The sequence below is a fragment of the Tupaia chinensis genome, unplaced genomic scaffold (assembly GCF_000334495.1).
Source record: "Tupaia chinensis unplaced genomic scaffold, TupChi_1.0 Scaffold000276_2, whole genome shotgun sequence".
Lineage (NCBI taxonomy): Eukaryota > Metazoa > Chordata > Mammalia > Scandentia > Tupaiidae > Tupaia > Tupaia belangeri.
This window is the reverse complement of record NW_006159759.1, coordinates 2,043,294-2,063,991: the sequence shown is the minus strand read 5'-3', so window position 1 is coordinate 2,063,991 and position 20,698 is coordinate 2,043,294. Positions and strand designations below refer to the sequence as shown.

Sequence of the window (20,698 nt, the reverse complement as noted above, 5' to 3'; positions counted from 1 at the left end):
GTGTAAGTTGCCTGTATTTTGCTTGCTGTGTAATTATGTAATTGTTCTCAGAATCAAAAATATCAAACATTTCCATTAATAAATCTATTTTAATTTTGCAAGCATTTAGAAGATCTTTACAAAACCTACTTTTAAAATAAAGACTTGTTTCAAGCATGAAACAACTCATGGAGGTAACAACTAGCTATGTCATGTTATTAACAACAGACTTTCTTGAAAAGGTGACATTTGAATTGGGTCCTGAAGACTGGGAAACCTGGGGAGGGCATTTTATATTGACAAATTAATTTATGCAAAAGTATCAGAACTACGTTATTGGCAATACATTTATCTGTTCAAAATTTCTCTAATGGAAACATGTCTATGAGCTAGTGTTTTCATCTGTGATATAGGAACTGTAGTGGTATATACCCTTATCTTAGCTGCCTAACCACCACACCACGGGCTGGCCAAAAATGGACAGTGTTTTTTTGTTTGTTTGTTTGTTTGTTTTCTAAGAGAGATTTTTGCTGTAGGGCTTGTGCGCTTGCTAGAGAGACAGAGATTAGATAGAAAGCATGAAATCACCCCCCTGAGGTGATGGCCACTCGGCAATCCCTTCTCCTCCATGGTCCTCTTTGGATTTGGGTCATGCACACATGCTCGCCTAGCATGACTTTTTAAGCCACTGTGTCCAGGTCTCAAACCACAGTAGATTATGTGGGAGTCCAGTGACATACCATTATGCCATTTGTTGGTTCCTTGGGCAGTTTTAATGTAAAGTGACTAGGGGTGGAGGGACAGCACGTGGCATGATAGTTAAGGTGCTGGATTCCCACATGGCCAACTATGATTTGTGTCCCAGACCTGGTGGCTTGAAAATGACACTGGGCATGTGTGCCTATGTGCCCCAAATTCCACGAGGAGGAAGTAGAAGGGATTGTGGGGTGACCATCTCCCCTGGGGAGTGATTTCTTACTACCTCTGCCTCCACCCTCCATCTCTCTCCAGTGAATACACATACCCATGGCTAAATGCTAAAATAATAATAAATAATAATAGAAAAATAAAAAGTGACTCAGAAGTAATATTAAATGCACTTCAGAAAATTTTTACGGTATCTTACACATGTCATTAGTGAAATCATTTCCATGATGTAGCATCATCTCAGATAGTGACAACTGCTTTTATGTTGCTGGGCTGAGAACAGCCTTACAATGGCACAAATAGAAGAAATAATTTAATAGCCATTTGTGTCGGCCTTAATGCTCTTTACTTAAAAACTCAGGATCTGGTATTAATTATTGGTGTAGGCTTTAAGAAATTTATATTGATTGGAAATGTTAGAATTTCTCCCTCTAAAGTCCCACACTTAAATGATTTTGATGAAAAGATGTCAAAAAACAGGTGTGCGTAGAAAGACTCAGACTACCCCCGAGACAAGGAGAGGTTTCCAAGTCATATAATCTTTGTGGTAATGTCTCTACAATTTCCATACCACCACAGGAACCCTTTTATTTTCCTTCTGATCTCAGCTGACTTGGCTGTAAATGCTACCATTTTATCCCAGGCTGTTCAGAATTAAGTTGAACCAACAGTAACATAACAAGAGAATTCTCTAGGGAAGCGTGAAATGCTTCTGGAAGAGATATTGGGAACCTCCTTTTTGTTATTTGTGTTGAACTAGTGGATTTGACTCTTTTGCCTTCAGGCCTTTGGAATGTGATATTCCCTCTCCCTGAACCCTTGGAACCATAACCCACCCCCCTTCCTCCCTTCTCAGTGCTTTCCCTCTTGCTGTTCTCCAGCCATTGGGCCTTTTGCTGTTTTTCCTCTTGTCTATCCAATCTTCTTGCAAACTTTTGTATTTGTCATTTCCTCTGCCATGAATCCCCGATCCATATCGTCTCAGGACCGGCTCCATCTTGTTATTCAGGCTTCATCCCAGACGTCTCCCCTGCAGTCCTGCTTTCCATACAGCCTAAATGAACCCCCTCTAGTCCTTACATATTGTGACAGAAATACCTGCTGTCCTGCAGCTTGCGTTCTGTTGGGGAGAAGCAGACATGAACACAGTATCTGGTGGTAATAAATGCTAAGCAGGAAATAATGCAAATAGGTGATGTTGCCATTTATTGAGATGAAAGAGATTTGAGAAGAAATAGGGTTAATTTTTGGATCCATTTAGATGCTGACTGGATGTCTAAGTAGCCCTGCCTAGGGAGCAGCGAGATATATGAGTCTGGAGTTCAGGGGTGCTGTCATGGCAGGATGTGTAAATTTGGAAGTCATCGCAGTGCAGAGGGTATTTAAAGCTATGGGGGATGGATGACCTCACCAGTCAGAGAGTGAAGGTGGGAAGACATGGGAGGATAGAGCCCAGAGGTGCATTGAGTCCAGACTTTGGTCAGATTTGGGAAAATCAACAAAGTATATTGGCATAGGAGGAAAACCAAAAGAAAGCTGTTTGGACAGTGTATTCCAAGTCCTTGGAATATCCTCAAAGAGTAGAGATATTCAACTGTGAACATTGAAGTATGTAGACTGAAGACTCCCATGGCTGTAGCACTTCTTAGGATAGAGTTCAAATCCTCTGATCTGCCTTAAGCTACTGCTTTATCCCTCACCCAGCTTCTGCCCCATGGGGCCCTGGCTTTGTCACTACTGTGTCCCTGACCTTGATAAACCTATGTGTGGGTGTGCAGCAACATATATAAATATTGTCTTGAATTTATCTTTGTCATCAGTGGAGGAAACTTTGGAATTCTAATGTTTATATTGGAGAATGTATACAGGTAAACTTCTGTTACTTTTCATTTTGATGAATATGAGATATTTCTTTTGGTACCGTCATTGCCAACAACATGTTGCATTCATCTTTGACCACTGTAAATTAGAAATTTTGCTTTACGTTTCCTCGGATTTACATTTTTTTTATTCAGTGCCTGGATCAATCTTTTTATCCTTGTACTTATCTGAAATGGGCTAGTTGTCTGGGTATTATTTTGAAATGAAAAATGGTGGGGGAACTTGAAGAGATCATTTAACACCTTAAAATTACAATAATACTTCCTTTATGTGATGTTAAGGTCTCTATTTAATTTTCCTTTCTTTTTTTTTTCCATTTAAAAATTGCATAAGAAGTCTGATACATCTTAATTAGAATAGATGTTGGTTAAAGACAGAGTGTCAGAGCCCACAGGTGGTGTAGTGGTTAAGGCGCTGGATTCCCACATGGCTGACAACAGTTTGAGTCCTGGTTCCGGGATAGAAAAATCATGCTGGGCACATGTGCCAGAAGAGAATGGGGAATTCCTGAGAGGAGAATGTAAGAGAAGGTTTTGTGGTATGGCCATTCCTACTGAGGAGTGATTTCTCACTTTCCCTCTCTGTGTCTATGTTTGGTGAGTGCATGTGTCCTATGGGGGGGGGGAACTTAAAAAGTATATCAAAATGGACATGATTAGTCATTGATTTCAATTTTGAACTTTACTGATGTCTCTAGCATTAAAGACTATCTATATTGACCAGTACATTAGATATTAGGCCCGCATGTCCATAGAGCACCTAAAATGTGTCCGTTGTTCTGTGCTTGCATTAGATGTTTGCTGAGCAGTACTGACACTGAGTGTTTCCCAGGTGCTGGCCACTGCTCTGTTTTGTATGTTGTACTCATTTTACCCACACTGCAAGCCTCAGGGACAGTAGTCCTTCCTTATCCTTGGGGATACATTCTAAGACCTCCAGTAGATGCCTGAAACTGCAGATAGTACCAAAACTACATTTTAAAAATAGAGTACCCAGATGACTACTAAGTGACTAACAGGTGGCATTTATAGCATGGATATACTGGACAAAGGATGATTCATGATTCAAGTCTCAGACAGAGCAGTGCAGGGCGGTGAAAGATTGCATCACGCTATCCAGACAGCATGCAATTTAAATGTAGGAATTGTTTATTTCTGGAATTTTCCAGTTAATATTTTTGGGCCCCCATCGGCTTGCATAACTAAAGCTGTAGAGAATGACACTACCACTATGTAGGGAATATTGTATACACTATCAATAGACCCATTTAAAAGGGGAGGAAACACAAAAGCATGTAACTAATAAAAGGTACCACATGTGTTTGAATCCAGACTTTTGGGCTCTAGAGCCTTCACATAATTCCTAGTATTATAAACTGAGACTCTGTTTTAATTAAGAATTGCATAGCTATCATGTAATTATTAATATAATATACAAGATGCACTGGTAAGTGTTTTAGATGTATTACTTCAGTATCTTATAAAAATTAGCAAAGCAGCCAGGTGGTGCTGCAACAGTAAAACACTCCGCAAGGCATTCTCACATGGGAAGGTTCCTGGCTCAAGTCCGAAGACTCTAGTACTCCATTCACATGCTTGCAGATGATTTGATGCTGGCTGAGGATGGATTGCAGTGTCACGACTGTTGGAGGTGCTGTGTGTATGTGTGTGTGTGTGTGTGTGTGTGCACACACACGCACACACATGGATCTTTCCCTTTCTATCTCTTGCTCGTGGGAGAAATAAATAAATTTTTAAAATTAGTTTTAAAATACTAAGAAAGAACATAGGCCTCAAAATTACAAGTTTTGAAATTATTTCAGATTAAATTTAAGGTACTTCATCATATTCAAACAGGAATACATTTTGACAAAACTTCACTATCAATCCATTGACAGTTCTCACACCAGATTTTGGGCATGCAAGAGCTAAAAATGTTCAAAAAACCTGATAAAAGTATTTAATTCTCCCCTCCTTTAACCAAGAATTCATGTGATAGAATAAATGTTGAGAAAATTACATTTCCCCATTTCACTTGCTGGAACTATTTTTCTTTATTTTTCTACTACAAAATTTTCACATATGCCTTCAATTGGTAAAACTGATTAGTCTGTGCATTTCTGGCATCAGTACTGGTACATGTTTAAGTCCAGTTATTGGTGAAATAATCCAGTATCTTGTATTGTCTTAGATAAAGTGACATAATATGCCAACATTCCACATGACTAAATATGAATTATATTTTCTCGTATATTGTAGGTTAACTTATATTAGAAACAAACTTTAGGTTTGCTGGCATTTTTGTACCAACATTTTTATATACTAACTTCATCTAAAATAATAATCACAAAGAGGATAAATGATCTCAGTGTTCTTTATTTTGAAGTTTTAATTCTTTTTATTGCCAGAGGGCACACATGCACAACAGAGACAGGGAGGAAAAACACCACCTTAGGGAAATGGTCATGTCACAATCCTTTTTTTTTTTTCTTCTCATTTCTCCATATTGTCGGGATTTATGTACATGTGCGTATATCCCTGGCATGTTCAAGTTTCCAGAGCTGGAACTCGAACTCACAGTTGTCCATGTGGGATCTAGCTCCCTTAATCACTATATTATTCCGCCAGTCTCTTTATGTTCATCAGGTATAAAGATATGGTTATTACACTTATTGTATTGTGGAGGCTTCCCACCTCCTGATTTCCCATTACCTGTTGAAATATTTTCTTCAAAACTAATTATTTTTAAAATTTTAATTTATTTATATTTATTCATTCATTTATTGATTCATGCATGGATGCATGCAACCAACCAACCAACCAACCAGACAGACAGACAGACAGAAAGGGAAAGCAAGAAAGCAAGCTGCCAGGTCTGGACTCTAATCACAGTGGGTCATGTGGGAATCCAGAGCTTTTAACCACCACACTACCCTCGGGTCCTACCTGTTGAAATACTGAGATTGGACTGAAAGGTGGTGGGTCACACACAGTTCATCACAACTGCAGCAGTGGTGCCTATATTGCTAATCATAGTATTCATTCTTTGTATGTGAGCAGAATGCTTCTGTATATATTGGGTTGTTGAAAAGTCATGACTCATTTTTGCACGGAAAAACAGCAATATGTCACGACTTTTTTGATGCCCCAATACATTTTTATTTGATCCTCTAAACAATCTGAAACTTAGCTCAGCCTCTAAATGAGTTACTAAATGTGATGCAGATTATGTGTAAATGACAAGGCTGAAGATGTAGAATTCAGTATCAGGTCTTTGAGCTTCTAGCTCACTGTTCTTTCTGTCTTTCCTTTTTTATTTAGATTTTAAACACTTTGATGTTAGAGACCTGATCTATTTTATTTTTCTTTCTTCCTTGAATATATTACATGTTCCGAAAACTGTCTTGGTTGGTCAATATTTAGGCAAGATCCTTGATAGGAAGAGATGGTTGTTAAGAGCTATTGCAACCACTTCTCAGATTGTATGAATAATTCATTATGATTTAAAGCTAAGAGAGAATAAACTTCCCTTGAGAAAAATTCATTGATTTAGTGTTAAGGACCAAAATAGGAGATCTGCTAGGATTTCAAAAAATATTTCAAAGTGTTGATATTTGTGAAGTATGTCTTTTGCTCTTATTAATGAAAGAGACTTAGAACTCTTAATGACAACTAAAATGTCTGTCAAGATACTAAAAATATCTCAGAATAGAAATAGTACAATATTTAGACAGTGAAGCCCAACCTGGCAGGCTGCCTTTCAGACATTTCACTGCTTGTTAAGCCTCCTTCTCCAGAGTGTGTAACAAGTGAATGGAGGGGCTAGCAGGTGCCATGGTCATTAAAGGTGCTGGACTCCCACCTGGCCAACTGTGGTTTGAGTCCCAGATCTGGTGGCTTGCTCTCTTTTTCTCTTTCGCTGATCAAAATTGAAAAATAATAATAAAGACTTTGTAGAGTATGCTATCTCTCTCCCTTCTTTGTCTCTCTCACTCATGGAATAAATAAATCTTTAAAATAAATTGAATGGAAGAGATAAAATTGAGACTCCATTGTGGCACTTTCTATTAGCTCTTGAAGAAAAAAAATAAAGACTTGGAAAGAAGGTTGTATTTTCCTTAGTAAAATTCAGGTTGTATGCTATTAGCAGTTCTGTTTGTTGTAGCTGGCAGTAGACAGAAGGAATTGAGTTGGTACTAATTTTAGAATGTATTTAGTATGCTTTTTTTTTCCCCCTTATGATTGATATCATGCTCACAGCTGGCAGTTCATGGTTCTACATCAAATTGCTAAATTTAAAGATTTGTAAATGGATATGCAGAAAAAGGCCTTTACACTTTGCTTTTTCCCAGGACCCTTTAATTATTTATTTTTACACAGTTGGCATTTAGTATAAGGAAAGATTTAAAGGATACCTCTCCATGAAGAGAAAGAATGATTTCTATTAAGAAAGAAATCAAAAATAGGATACTCTGGGGACCAGCAGTTAGCTTAATGGCTATGTCGCTGGATTCCCATGTAGTCGACCATGGTTTGAGTTCTGGACTGGGTGGCTTAAACTCACACCAGGTGCGTGTGCATGTGATTGCGGTATGGCCATCCCCCCGGGGGTGATTTCTCACTTTCTGTCTCTCTGTCTCTGTCTTTCTGGTGAGCACATGCGCCCTATAGGAGACAACCTCTCCAAAAAATAAAATAGGATACTTTGGGGACCAGCAGATGCTGTAATGGCTATGTCGCTGGACTCCCCCACGTAGTCGACTGTGGTTCGAGTCCCAGACCCACTGGCTTAAACTCACACCAGGCGCATGTGCAGACATACCCAAGATCCTGAGAGGAGAATGGAGAAGAGGGGATTGCGGTGTGGCTATGCTCCCTGGGGGGTGATTTCTAGCTTTGTGTCTCTCTGTCTCTGTCTTTCTGGTGAGCGCATGCACCCCATAGCAAAAACCTTTCCAAGAAAAAAAAAAAAGATATTCTGAATAAAGTACTTTCACATTCTTCTCCTCATAACAAGATATAACCAGTTTTTTTCCTCCCCTTGTTTTTTCTCTTTGGTATGAGCCTTCAGGTGTTAAGGGGTTTGTGTGTGTGTGTGTGTGTGTTGGATGTTTTAGCTATGATGTATGTGCCCTCAGCACAGAGAGAAACAGTGTAACAGAGGGAAAGTGTGAAATCAGCCCCACAGGATGGATGGCCATGCCACAATTCCTTCTCCATTCTCTTTTCGAGCTTTTGGGCACGCATGTACACATGCCTGGTGTGATTTTCAGGCCACCAGGTCTGGGACTTGAACCACGAAGCTGGCAATGTGGAAACCCAGCACCTTAAACACTATGCCATCAGCTAGCTCCTGTGTTAAGGTTTTTATTGCCTTTGGCTGTGCATATTCACAGGCACTGCCGTATGCAGCTACACCTATCACCTGAGCTTCCTATAGCTCTCCTCCCAACCCTACTTCTTTCATCTTCTATCTCCTAGTGCTGTAGGCTTTACTTTGGAGTCTTATAGTCACACGTTTTATTGAAATCTTAATGTGTTTATCTTGCACTTTTATAAATACATGTTACTGTGAAACGCTAGCCATCCTTTTCCTCGTGCTGTCAGAAATATCCTAGTCTTCTCTACCTTTATAAACCATGTTTCGAAGTTCTTCTTTGATACTTAGGAAGCACAAACATACTTTGATATTATAAAAGGCAAATGTATATAAAGTCATTGTGCGTCACCTTAAAGCTTTTTAACACATGTATGGGACATCTCATTTTAGGAGCAGAAAAAATAAACCTAGGTAGATATGAGGTAGGCAAGAAGAATACCTATAAAAGATAATCCAAATGGAAATTTTAAATAATATAACAAAATTATGCATGGTTGGGAAATATCAGCAGACAGACCAACTGATATTTAGAAATAAAGAGTAGAGGAGTTAGTCAGTGAGTGAAATGCCTTTTGTCTTTGTTTCTGATTAGACCCCATAGAGTCATAATGTTCATATACTGCAGAAGAAATTGCAAATTTAATTTGATAGCCTTCAAGAGAAAAGAGAATAAAAGCTTTTTATAAATTAAACTTTTTAATTTGGAGATAATTATAAATTCGCACCTAATTATAAGGAATAATAACTAGATATCCTATGTATTCTTTTCCCCAATTTCTCCCCACGGCAATATTTTATAAAATTACAGTAAAAAGCTTAATACCTTTACTTATCATTTTAATTAAAAATAACAAATGATTCATGAAGTTTCCCTTTGTTCTAGAATCAGAATTCAGAATTTGAAGAGAGAAGTCTGGCTTTTAGTGGACTCTTATCAAGATGCCTTGTGCTAGTTATTTCATGCTATGTTTATTTGTACGTCACTCAGAACACTCAAGGCAAACAGGAAATTGGTCGGAACGATATGGGGCATCTCATTTATCTGTCGAAAGGGCCATATCGCCTGTGGGACTCAGAAACAGCTGAAATCATGAACTCTGAGGCCTCTAAGAGACTTTTTGTCTCTGCCTCTCGGTTGCTTATCAGTTCTTTTACTCAGTTGGCACCTTTCACGTGGTGAGTCATATTGCCACTATGCCTCACAGAAATTGCTTCTAGAGGAGGGCTTGTGTAGTTTCTCATAATACACTTCTTTTGTAAAACAAGAAATAAAACCACACACACACAGAAGGCTCTAATTGGCCTAACCAAGGTCACTTAAAGACTCTTGACCAATTATCTGAAGGCAGTAGGACAGATTACATTGTGTAGACTTTCTTTGAATGTCAGGGCTGTTGTCAGAAAGAAAGGAATGATTGTTAACTGGGCAGTTACCCCAACTCCTAGCTTTTACAACATGATAATGACCTTAAGAAATTTCCAGTTAACATTGTCATTTTTACAGAATTCTATGATAGTTGTGTGTGAAACTTTACATGACAGAGAAAACATTAGAAGCATTCACTTTAGAAATTGGGAATCAGATAAAGGTGTATAGTACTGCTGCTTAAATTTGATACTAGAGGGCCCCAATTCTATGCAGTAAGATAAAAACCAAAGACATAAAATAGCTAAAACTAAGAAGGAAACAAACTCATTTTTTGCCATAGGGCAGGCGCCACCACGCCCAACAAACTCATTTTTTGATGTGATTTTCCTTAGAAAATCTACAAGTTATTAGAAATAAGAGTTTAGCTAAAAAATTGACTGTATTTCTTTCCTTTGTAAGAGATTTTTGCTATAGGGTGCATGCACTCACCAGAGAGGCAGAAAGCGAGAAATTCCCCCCACCCCCCATGGCCACACTGCAATCCCTTCTTAGCCATTCTCCTCTCTGGATTTTGGGTATGTACGCACACGCATCTGGCGTGAGTTTAAGCTACCATGTCCAGGACTTAAACTGCTGTTGACTGTGTGGGAGTCCAGCGGCATAAACATCATGCCATCTGCTGGTTCCTAAATTGATTATATTTCTATACTCCACCTCAAGCAAAGTGACAAAGAATAAGATAATCAAGAGTAACTCACAAAGGATGTGCAGGAATTTCACGTGTGAACTTAAAAAAACAAAACAAAACAAAACAAAAAACCAAAACCTTAAGGACACACTCAAGGGAACTGGATACATTGAAAACCAATGCAGTAAGTCGTTTGAAAAGATTGATTTTAACCAGACCTCCTTTTCTTTTTCTGACTACACTAGTTAATTTTCTATAATATCATAGTAGTTTGCTTCACTTTTTGATTGCTTGGTTATTTACTTTTTTCTTCCATGAAGCAAAAAAGATGGAGAGACAGGGCACTCTTAATAGGGTCTTGACGTGATGACCTGATGCTGCCACAGCCAGCCCCAGATCATGGGCACACACCTGCTTGGTGTGCTCCAGAAACAAACCCAGAACCTTCTCCTGTGTGTCAGCCTTGCAGAACTTTGCAATTTCCTGCTGTGCCAACTGCTGGGGCCCTGTTTAACTTTTTATTAGCATAGTATAAACCCCAAGCTGGTCAGAAAGACAGTGTATTTCTTTTTATCATTTGGAAAATATGATCATCTTACCCTTACCATATTTCAGACTTTAAGCCAAACCTTTAACTCTTTCCAATATTTTCAGCAACAAAACTACTACTCTTTAGGGACCAGCAGTTGGCATAATGGCTATGTTGCTGGACTCCCATGTAGTTGACTGTGGTTCAAGTCCCAGACCTACTGGCTTAAACTCATTGCTGGGCGCGTGTGCGTGCGTGACCAAGATCCCTAGAGGAGAATAGAGGAGAAGGGATTGCAGCGTGGCCATCCCTCCTGGGAAGTGATTTCTCACCCAACAAACTCATTTTTTGATGTGATTTTCCTTAGAAAATCTACAAGTTATTAGAAATAAGAGTTTAGCTAAAAAATTGACTGTATTTCTTTCCTTTGTAAGAGATTTTTGCTATAGGGTGCATGCACTCACCAGAGAGGCAGAAAGCGAGAAATTCCCCCCACCCCCCATGGCCACACTGCAATCCCTTCTTAGCCATTCTCCTCTCTGGATTTTGGGTATGTACGCACACGCATCTGGCGTGAGTTTAAGCTACCATGTCCAGGACTTAAACTGCTGTTGACTGTGTGGGAGTCCAGCGGCATAAACATCATGCCATCTGCTGGTTCCTAAATTGATTATATTTCTATACTCCACCTCAAGCAAAGTGACAAAGAATAAGATAATCAAGAGTAACTCACAAAGGATGTGCAGGAATTTCACGTGTGAACTTAAAAAAACAAAACAAAACAAAACAAAAAACCAAAACCTTAAGGACACACTCAAGGGAACTGGATACATTGAAAACCAATGCAGTAAGTCGTTTGAAAAGATTGATTTTAACCAGACCTCCTTTTCTTTTTCTGACTACACTAGTTAATTTTCTATAATATCATAGTAGTTTGCTTCACTTTTTGATTGCTTGGTTATTTACTTTTTTCTTCCATGAAGCAAAAAAGATGGAGAGACAGGGCACTCTTAATAGGGTCTTGACGTGATGACCTGATGCTGCCACAGCCAGCCCCAGATCATGGGCACACACCTGCTTGGTGTGCTCCAGAAACAAACCCAGAACCTTCTCCTGTGTGTCAGCCTTGCAGAACTTTGCAATTTCCTGCTGTGCCAACTGCTGGGGCCCTGTTTAACTTTTTATTAGCATAGTATAAACCCCAAGCTGGTCAGAAAGACAGTGTATTTCTTTTTATCATTTGGAAAATATGATCATCTTACCCTTACCATATTTCAGACTTTAAGCCAAACCTTTAACTCTTTCCAATATTTTCAGCAACAAAACTACTACTCTTTAGGGACCAGCAGTTGGCATAATGGCTATGTTGCTGGACTCCCATGTAGTTGACTGTGGTTCAAGTCCCAGACCTACTGGCTTAAACTCATTGCTGGGCGCGTGTGCGTGCGTGACCAAGATCCCTAGAGGAGAATAGAGGAGAAGGGATTGCAGCGTGGCCATCCCTCCTGGGAAGTGATTTCTCACTTCATCTTTCTGGCAAGCACATGTGCTCTATAGCAAAAACCTCTCCAAAGACAAAAACAAAAATAAACCACTGCTGTTTGAAAAACTAACATACTCACTGTTCGTGCATCCACAGCTCCCCATCTCGATGGTAGAAAAGTAGGTAATAGTTATTGTATTTCTGTCAAGGTTTCTCATGTCAAAAACAACTTCATGAATCTGAGATTTTTAATTCTATTCACTTTACATTTTACCCCCAGTATACTTTATATTCACCACATATAACAGAATACTATTTAAGTGATACAAGCAAAATAAAACATATTTTCCAGAGTCCACAGGAAACCAGCACACAAAATTGAAAAAGTCTAGATTTCAGTTAATTGGTGACACCCTATAAATTATTAAGCTTTTTTTGGTCTTTGATTTCTCTTTTATAAATGAGGACTGTTCAGTCTTTTCAGAGTGTGAGATGGAGACCACCAGCATTGTGTTAGATACTAAGTATTACATGAATGAACATTTTCAATTTTAGTAGTTCCATGTTTATTTCAATGTCTATTGGAAAAGAACAATTTTGATTGAAATTAATGGTTTGCAGGAAACTTCTTTTTTTAACAGTACATCAGTTTATAAGGAGATATGTAGTCTTAGATATTGCCCAATCATTGAAGTGATATGTGGATGACTAGAATTTTAGATACTGCTTCTTAGTGTTAATTTTATTACTTTTTTAATGTTTGTTTTTGTTTGTTTGCCATAGGGCATGTGTGTTTGCTGGAAGAGGGAGAAACAGATAGAGAGAAAGTGAGAAACTCTTCCCTGGAAGGGAGTGGCCAGGCTGCAACCTCTTCTCCTCCATTCGTCTCTTGGGATTTTGGCCACATGCGTGCACATGATTTTCAAGCTGCCAGGTCTGAGACTTGAATCTCGGTGGGCCTTGTGGGAGTCCAGCGCCTTTACCACAATGTTATCTGCTGGCCCCGACTACTTCCACTTTAAATGTCTTTAATTTTGATGGTCTTCTGTGACTGTATACTCTGTTGGATAATGTCAATTATTTCTTCCAAATTCATCTCTTATTTATGGAACTTATAATTTAGCAAAGCCACTCCCAGAAGATAGCTAACTTCTCTTTGGTTTCTTTTTCCTTTAAGACAGAGTCTTGCTGTTTTGAACGTTTTGAGTAGCAAAGATTCAGGCGTGTCCCATCATGCCTCATTTGGTCAGACGGGGTCTTGCTATGTCGCCTAGTCCAGCCTTGAGCTTGCCATCCACCTGCCCTATCCCTCTGGTTGCTGGGATTACAGGTGCAGACCACTGTGCTAGCCTGTTGGTTAGACTGAAAACTGAACCCAGACCTCCCATGTGGTCCCAGCCTGCAGAGCACAGCATCTTAGCAGCACACAGCCCTGTGGCTGGACCTCTCCTCAGTTCCTTATAAATAAACAAGCTTCCATACAGTGGACACATAAAGAGTAGGTTAAGCCAGGTTTTACTTTTATCTTATCCTGAAAGATACAAGATGTCAACTGTAGGATTTGGGGAATTTTATAGCTAAGCCCGTAGTAGACCTGTGGATGTAGCATAGTTGTATTTTTCTTTATAAAACAAAACTAGATTTAAGGAATTTTATACATTTAAAAAGTTGGAAAGGCTCAACAATAATTTATTTAAAAATATTTATTAATACCTTTCTCTGGGACAGGTATTTCCTTTGGAGCTCAGGATACAATTTTGGGCAAACAGAGGCTCTGCCTTCTAGTTGGCAGAGACAGATATAACAAATAAAGAAGGCAGAATACCTGAATGGATGATGATATGTACTCTGGAAAAGAAGAAGTCGGAGTAGAGGAGGAGAAAGGGATAAGTATGTTTTAATGCAGGGTAGTCAGAGAGGGCCTCAGTGAGTAGGTGGCATTTAAGCAGAGACCAAAGTAAGAGGCCAGTCCGTCTTGTAGTTTTCTGATGAAGATGGTTTTCAGATTGCTTAGAGTTTACCAACAAGTGCAAAGGTGATGAGACCTGTGGCCAGCAGGTAGTGTAGTGGTTAAGGCCCTGGACTCTCACATGGCCTACTGAGGTTCAAATCCCAGATCTGGTGGCTTGAAAATCACTCTGGGGACCAGCAGATGGCTGAGTGGTTACATCACTAGACTCTCACATGGTTAACCACAGTTCCAGTCTCAGATCTGGTGGCCTGAAAATTACACCTGTTGCATGTGTGTACATGCCCAAGATCCCAGGAGGAGATCGGAGGAAAAGAGATTACGGTGTGGTCATCTTCCTTGAGGGGGGTGATTCCTCATTTTCCTTCTCTCTCTCTCTCTCTCTCTCTCTCTCTCTCTCTCGCTCGCAAGAGCATGTGTCCTATGGCCAAAAAAAACCCCCAAAAAACAAAAAAAAACATAAAACCAACTCTGAGGCTCTGGTTTTATATACATCCTTGCACATCTGTTATGTTTACCCTTTCATTATATGCTTGGGTCATAATTTATCCAGGCACTTCCACAGCGATGGCCTTGTACATAGGCAAGACTCCCTTCTGAAGCCATTTTAAAGCAGATTATGTGAAAAAGAAATAGTCTACAGGCATGACATTTTTGCAGTCTGTATTGCTAAAGCATAACTTAAAATGAGTATTTTTCTTTGAGAAACAAGATCTAAGCCAAATGTGTTACTCTGAATTTAGTTCCTAGATACATGTGTCAATATGTTACTTCTTAGATGTACAGAGAATTTAATGATTCCAGGAAGAAAATAGCTAGAAGTGGCCTTAAATATTGACACCGTTTTTTCTTTAATGTAGTAAAATATATAATTTTCCATCTTAAGCACTTTTTAAGTGAACAGTTAATCAGTGTTAAATATATTTACATTATTGTACTATCAATCTTCAGAAGTTCATCATCTTCCAAGACTGAACAGTTAGACCTAGTAAACAATTCTCCATTTCCCTCCCCCACCAGCCTCTGGCAAGGAACATCCTACTTTCTGTTTCTGTATGTTAGCCTTCTCTACATGCCTCATGTAAGTGGAAGCATACAGGGTTTGTCTTTTAAGGACTGCTTTTTTTCACTTAGCATAATGTCTTCAATATTCAGTATGTTGTATTGGGTCATTTTTCTGTGCAAAAATGTGTCATGACGTTCCCAACAACCTAAGAGCATGTGTCATCCTACCCTTCCTTGTTTAAAGCTGAATGATACTCATATATATAAAATGTAATATAAAATGATACATTCTGTTCAGCTTATCCATTCAAGTGGACACTTTTTGGAGTCACTTTCATCTTTCAGCTATTGTGAATAATATTGCAAATATGTCTTTGAGACCCTGCTTCCAATTCTTGCATACATACCCAAAAGTGGTATTACTGGATCTTATGGTAATTGTGTTTTTAATTTTTGGAGGAACCATGATAGTAGTTTACCTAATGACTGCACTATTTTATATTCTCATCAACAGAACACAAACATTCGTCTCTCCACATCCTTGCTACATTTGTATTCTGTATTTTTGAAAGTAGTCACTCTAATGAGTACAACAGTTTTGACATTTCATTGTGCTTAGACTGATTGGGGTAGAAGGTTTATATCCAAAAACTTACAGGATCAACAGTTAGATGGTGATTATTTTTAAGCAACAGAAATAGGACTATTTGAGGTACTGGGAAAACATCACGTTTTTTTTTTTTTTTTTTTTTTACTGTGTGTTTTAAGTGTTAAATGATCAAGGACAACGACCGTTGTAGGAACAAGAGTCTAAGCCAGTGTATGTTTATGCATTAGATAATTCAGTCATTTGAAGCTTCATTATTTTAATTGGCAACAGCTAGTTAACAGTAATTTCCTTTGGTTTTTAAAATTCTTTTCAGGTGAAAGTTTACAAGGGTTTGCTGCCAACTTAGAAAAGCAGGTTATAAAAATGAGAATAGCTTGATATTTCCATGGCAAACCTGTTGTTGTGATTGGCGCTTGGATGGGATGGGATGTCTGCCGTGGGAGACGGTAAGCCTGTGAAGTTAGGCAGCTTCCTTGGGTCTCATTCTAGCCTGATGGGGCATGTGTTGACAAGTGGAAAGGTAGGTCTGGAACGAAAGGAAGAGAAGTCTGGAAGAGAAACAACCCGTATATTTCTTTTTTTTTTTTTTTTTTTTTTACTGTGTGTTTTAAGTGTTAAATGATCAAGGACAACGACCGTTGTAGGAACAAGAGTCTAAGCCAGTGTATGTTTATGCATTAGATAATTCAGTCATTTGAAGCTTCATTATTTTAATTGGCAACAGCTAGTTAACAGTAATTTCCTTTGGTTTTTAAAATTCTTTTCAGGTGAAAGTTTACAAGGGTTTGCTGCCAACTTAGAAAAGCAGGTTATAAAAATGAGAATAGCTTGATATTTCCATGGCAAACCTGTTGTTGTGATTGGCGCTTGGATGGGATGGGATGTCTGCCGTGGGAGACGGTAAGCCTGTGAAGTTAGGCAGCTTCCTTGGGTCTCATTCTAGCCTGATGGGGCATGTGTTGACAAGTGGAAAGGTAGGTCTGGAACGAAAGGAAGAGAAGTCTGGAAGAGAAACAACCATTTAACACTGCTGGCACAGTTCCAGCCTGTCTCCTCAGAGGTGAATCAGGCAGTGGTTGGGGATATGGAACCTGACACTTTAGAGCAGAGTCCATTTAAGGTGGAAGATAACAGAATTTTCAATGTTGACATTTTGAACAGTATGATTGCTTATTGCAGAGGACTATCTTAGGCATAGGATGTTTAATACCTTCCCTGTTCTCTACCCACTGAGTGCCCCTACCCCCCTGTTACATCCAAAAAGGTCTCCATTCATTCCCAGATATTCTCAGCTGAGAACCACTGGAGTGGTGTCTTTACAGGGGAGGAGCCATTTCTAATGTATCTGATAGGTAGCCCTTAACCTTACCTGATTTATTATAATTAATAAGGGTACTTCCTGGTCTTGTTTATTAGATTTACGTTTTCAAAAAAATAATAATAATAGCTTCTTGTGTCTATTTTCTTTAGCACCCAGCTGTGTCTCTTTTTGTATAAGTTGGAGCTCAGTGGAAGAACTGAATTCAAATGAAGTATTTGTGCAGATATAATCTTCAACTCAAGTTTTAAGTTTTTGAGGGTCATATAGTGTTTGCACATTTGTATGATAATGCATTGCCTCAGCCCTTCCTGTATGCTAGACACTGTGTTGAGCACCCTACGTGCACACTCTGCTTTAATCCTGAAAGTCACTGTATGGAGTAAGTTCTGTTCTTACCCCAATTTTGGAGATGAAAACAAGACCTTCCTATTGCTAGTGTTTATACTTAGAACTAAAAATCCATCCAGCATCCTGAAGTGCAGCTGCTAATCTCATACATAATACCAATAAATACCCCAATTAACTATAATAATTAAATTTTCCAGCTGTCTCCATCTCCAACAATTCACAGGGCACGAGGTCTTTGATGTATGGAATATTGACAGTTATAGACCCAAACCAATATGGTAACAATCTGTAGGATTGTTATCAGAATTCCATCTTGGCAGGTCAAAAACGTATATTTCTTCTCCCTTACTGCTTTCATGAAGCAATAATTTGCAAAGTTACAAACCATTCATATTGGCTCCTGTAGTTGAAAGACGGATTAACCACAGTGAGGCCACAGAAGAATGGAATTATATTGGCTTAAAGAGGTTTAGGAACACCTGCCACTCAGGCCCATAGTGTGTTTCTGCCTAGGCCTCCCATCCTGCTTCCTCTGAACATATCTTGCTTACCTTCTTTAATTTTGTTAGTTTCTTTGCCAGATTCAGCATGTGCAGATGCAGTCATCCACTGACTCAGTGTTCATCTGCTATCCTTATCATCTGATGGCCTCTGTGCTCTGATACATATGACAGGTAGAAGGAAAACAAGGTCTGCTCTTGAGGTGCTTATTGCTGGAGATGCACCTAAGTAACAGTAGTAATGTAGGATGTAATGAATGCTGGAAGAGATGCACAGGCGAAAGGTTATGGGAGTTCTGAGAAGGGAGGGATTCCTTCTGGCTGCAGGGATTTGGAAAGGCTTTGTGAAGGACATAGCATTTGCTTCAGGTCTTACGTGATAAGTACCAGCAACAGTGTTAGAGAAGGGAGAGGAAGAAATGCCAAGAGAAGGAAGAGAATATGGAGAGAAAGGACTGTCCAGCTGAGCTCACCATTCCTGGGATACCTGAGAATGTGTTTATCCAAAAGGACATACTGACATTTGCTTGTATAAAGCAGAACTAGTTCATAAAAAAAGGAAAATGCAAGGCAGGCATTTTCATCTTCTGTCAGATTTTTTACAGTTTTGGGGTTTGTGGGAGCTGTTGTTTGGTTGGGATATTTAAGAAAGTTGACCCTTGACAGTTGGGAATGATTCTGGCTAGGGTCATTGGGAAAGTTATGACTCGTTTTTGCATAGCAAAATATGTCATGACTTCCCTGACAGCCCAATACATTATACAGAGGTGGTAGACCGAGCATTCCTGTAGAAAAGGCAATAGCAAGCATAGGGAGTTAGGAAAATATGGGTGTCTTTCGTAGGAATAATGGTTTGTGGAGAGGAGGGGAAAATCTACTTCATGGCAAACTTGGAAGCTAGGGTACAGGATTTGGACATAGTTCCGCAGGCAGTAACACTTTAATGAGTTTCATGATTGGAGCAAGGGGAACTGAATAGCCACTCCCTCAATAGCAGGACCTTACTCATTTGTACACTCATAAAATTTAGCAAGGGACTTGAATGAATACACATAGACTGAACAAATACATTTTACTGTAGTATTTAGAACTGTTCATAGAAGGCCAGAGACAGGTCAAGGGTAGTCAGAAGGCTACAAGGGGACTTCAGAAAGTTCATGATAAAACAGAATTGAAATATGAGTTAATTTTGGTTTTAAAAAAGTTTTCGAAGCCTATATATAGCTTTTCATAATACACAGTTTCCATGAACCTTTGAAGACCCCTTCATGTTGATAGTTAAGGAATTAAGACCGAGAAGATACGATGGTTCCTAAAGGATCCCTCTGTTAGTGGAGACCCGAGAGGAAGGGATGTTAACAAGGGGTTTGTGAAAGTAGAATTGAAAAGGGCAACACCTAATTGTATGGGATAAAGAGCAGAGAGAAAGAAGTGGTGCATGTGGTTTTGGATTACCAAGAAAATGAGGTGAGTACACGTGGAGGGAAAGGATTACAGAAAATAATAAGGTGTTGAACTTGGCCCGACATTTTATTTTTATTTTTAATTTTTATTTATTTATTTATTTTGCTGAAGGGCATATGTACTTGCCAGAGAGAGAGGGAAAAAAAGTGAGAAATCACCCTCCGCACCCACTCTCTAATCCATTCTCTTCCAATCTCCTCTCAGGATTTTGGGCACACATGCATCCACACCCAGTGTGATTTTCAAGCTACTAGGTCTGGGACTCAAACTGTACAGATGGCCATGTGGGATCTAGTTCCTTAACCTCCACACCACCTCTTGCCCCGGGGTTGGAATGTTTTAAGAGAGATAACAAGGTAGAGATTAAGAGTCCAGAATTAGGGGCTCCAAATATGCCTCTCGTTTACTGTGTGACTTGAACACATCACTTACCATTTCTGTGGTTCAGTTTCCACATTAGTAAGAGAATAATAATAGTACCAAACAGAGTCATTACGAGACTTCACTGAGCTAATATTCGTCAAGGTTTTAGAACAGTGCCTGCCACATAGGGGCTACAGAATTATTTCTTAAAATCAAATTATGTGGGCCAGGTGCTAGCACAGTTCTGGCTTAGCTGGAGCCACATGAGAGGGAAACTGGCCTGGGACCTCCCTGGATACACTGGGTACACACACACACACACACACACACACACACACACACACGCTGGTGATTTGGGCTCACTGAGACCACAAGTGGATTGTGGCATGGGGGCCCTCCTGGTGGTGATCCTCTGCCTCACTGTCAGTCTCAGAAGAAAATAAAAACCTATCAAATTACTAGAGAGCATTTCAGATCAATTTCTTAATCCAGAACAGTGAAGGGGATCAAGATTAGAACCTAAATGGTTTGATTTTCAAACTAATAAGACACACTCCCCCACATCCTTGTATTAAGGAATTATAGGTTTAAGAATGCTCTATTTTGAGTTTAGTAGCACAGTAATACTTATCTATCTTTGACACTTCAAATGTTTTTTTGGATGTTACTCTGGGGGAGTTTCTATATGTGTTCTCAAATTTTCATTTAATAATTTTTCCTGAAAGTCCATGTGAAAAGTTATTGTAAAAGCCACAATAAAGCCTTGAGTTTCATATTCACATTGTTGATCCCCTTACAACTCCTGCTAAAAACCAAAGGAGTGTGATTAAAACTTCTTCCCCTAATTCCATAAATATCTAAATTTTTTTTTAACAAGTTGAAC

The 20,698-nt window shown here is 39.1% G+C and overlaps 1 protein-coding gene across 1 annotated transcript in view; it reads left to right on the top strand.

Annotated features, from left to right (window-relative positions):
- The window catches only part of ARHGAP42 (Rho GTPase activating protein 42), a gene marked incomplete at its 5' end in the record, with an annotated part of 308,666 nt that overhangs the window by 103,818 nt on the left and 184,150 nt on the right, over positions 1-20,698 (top strand).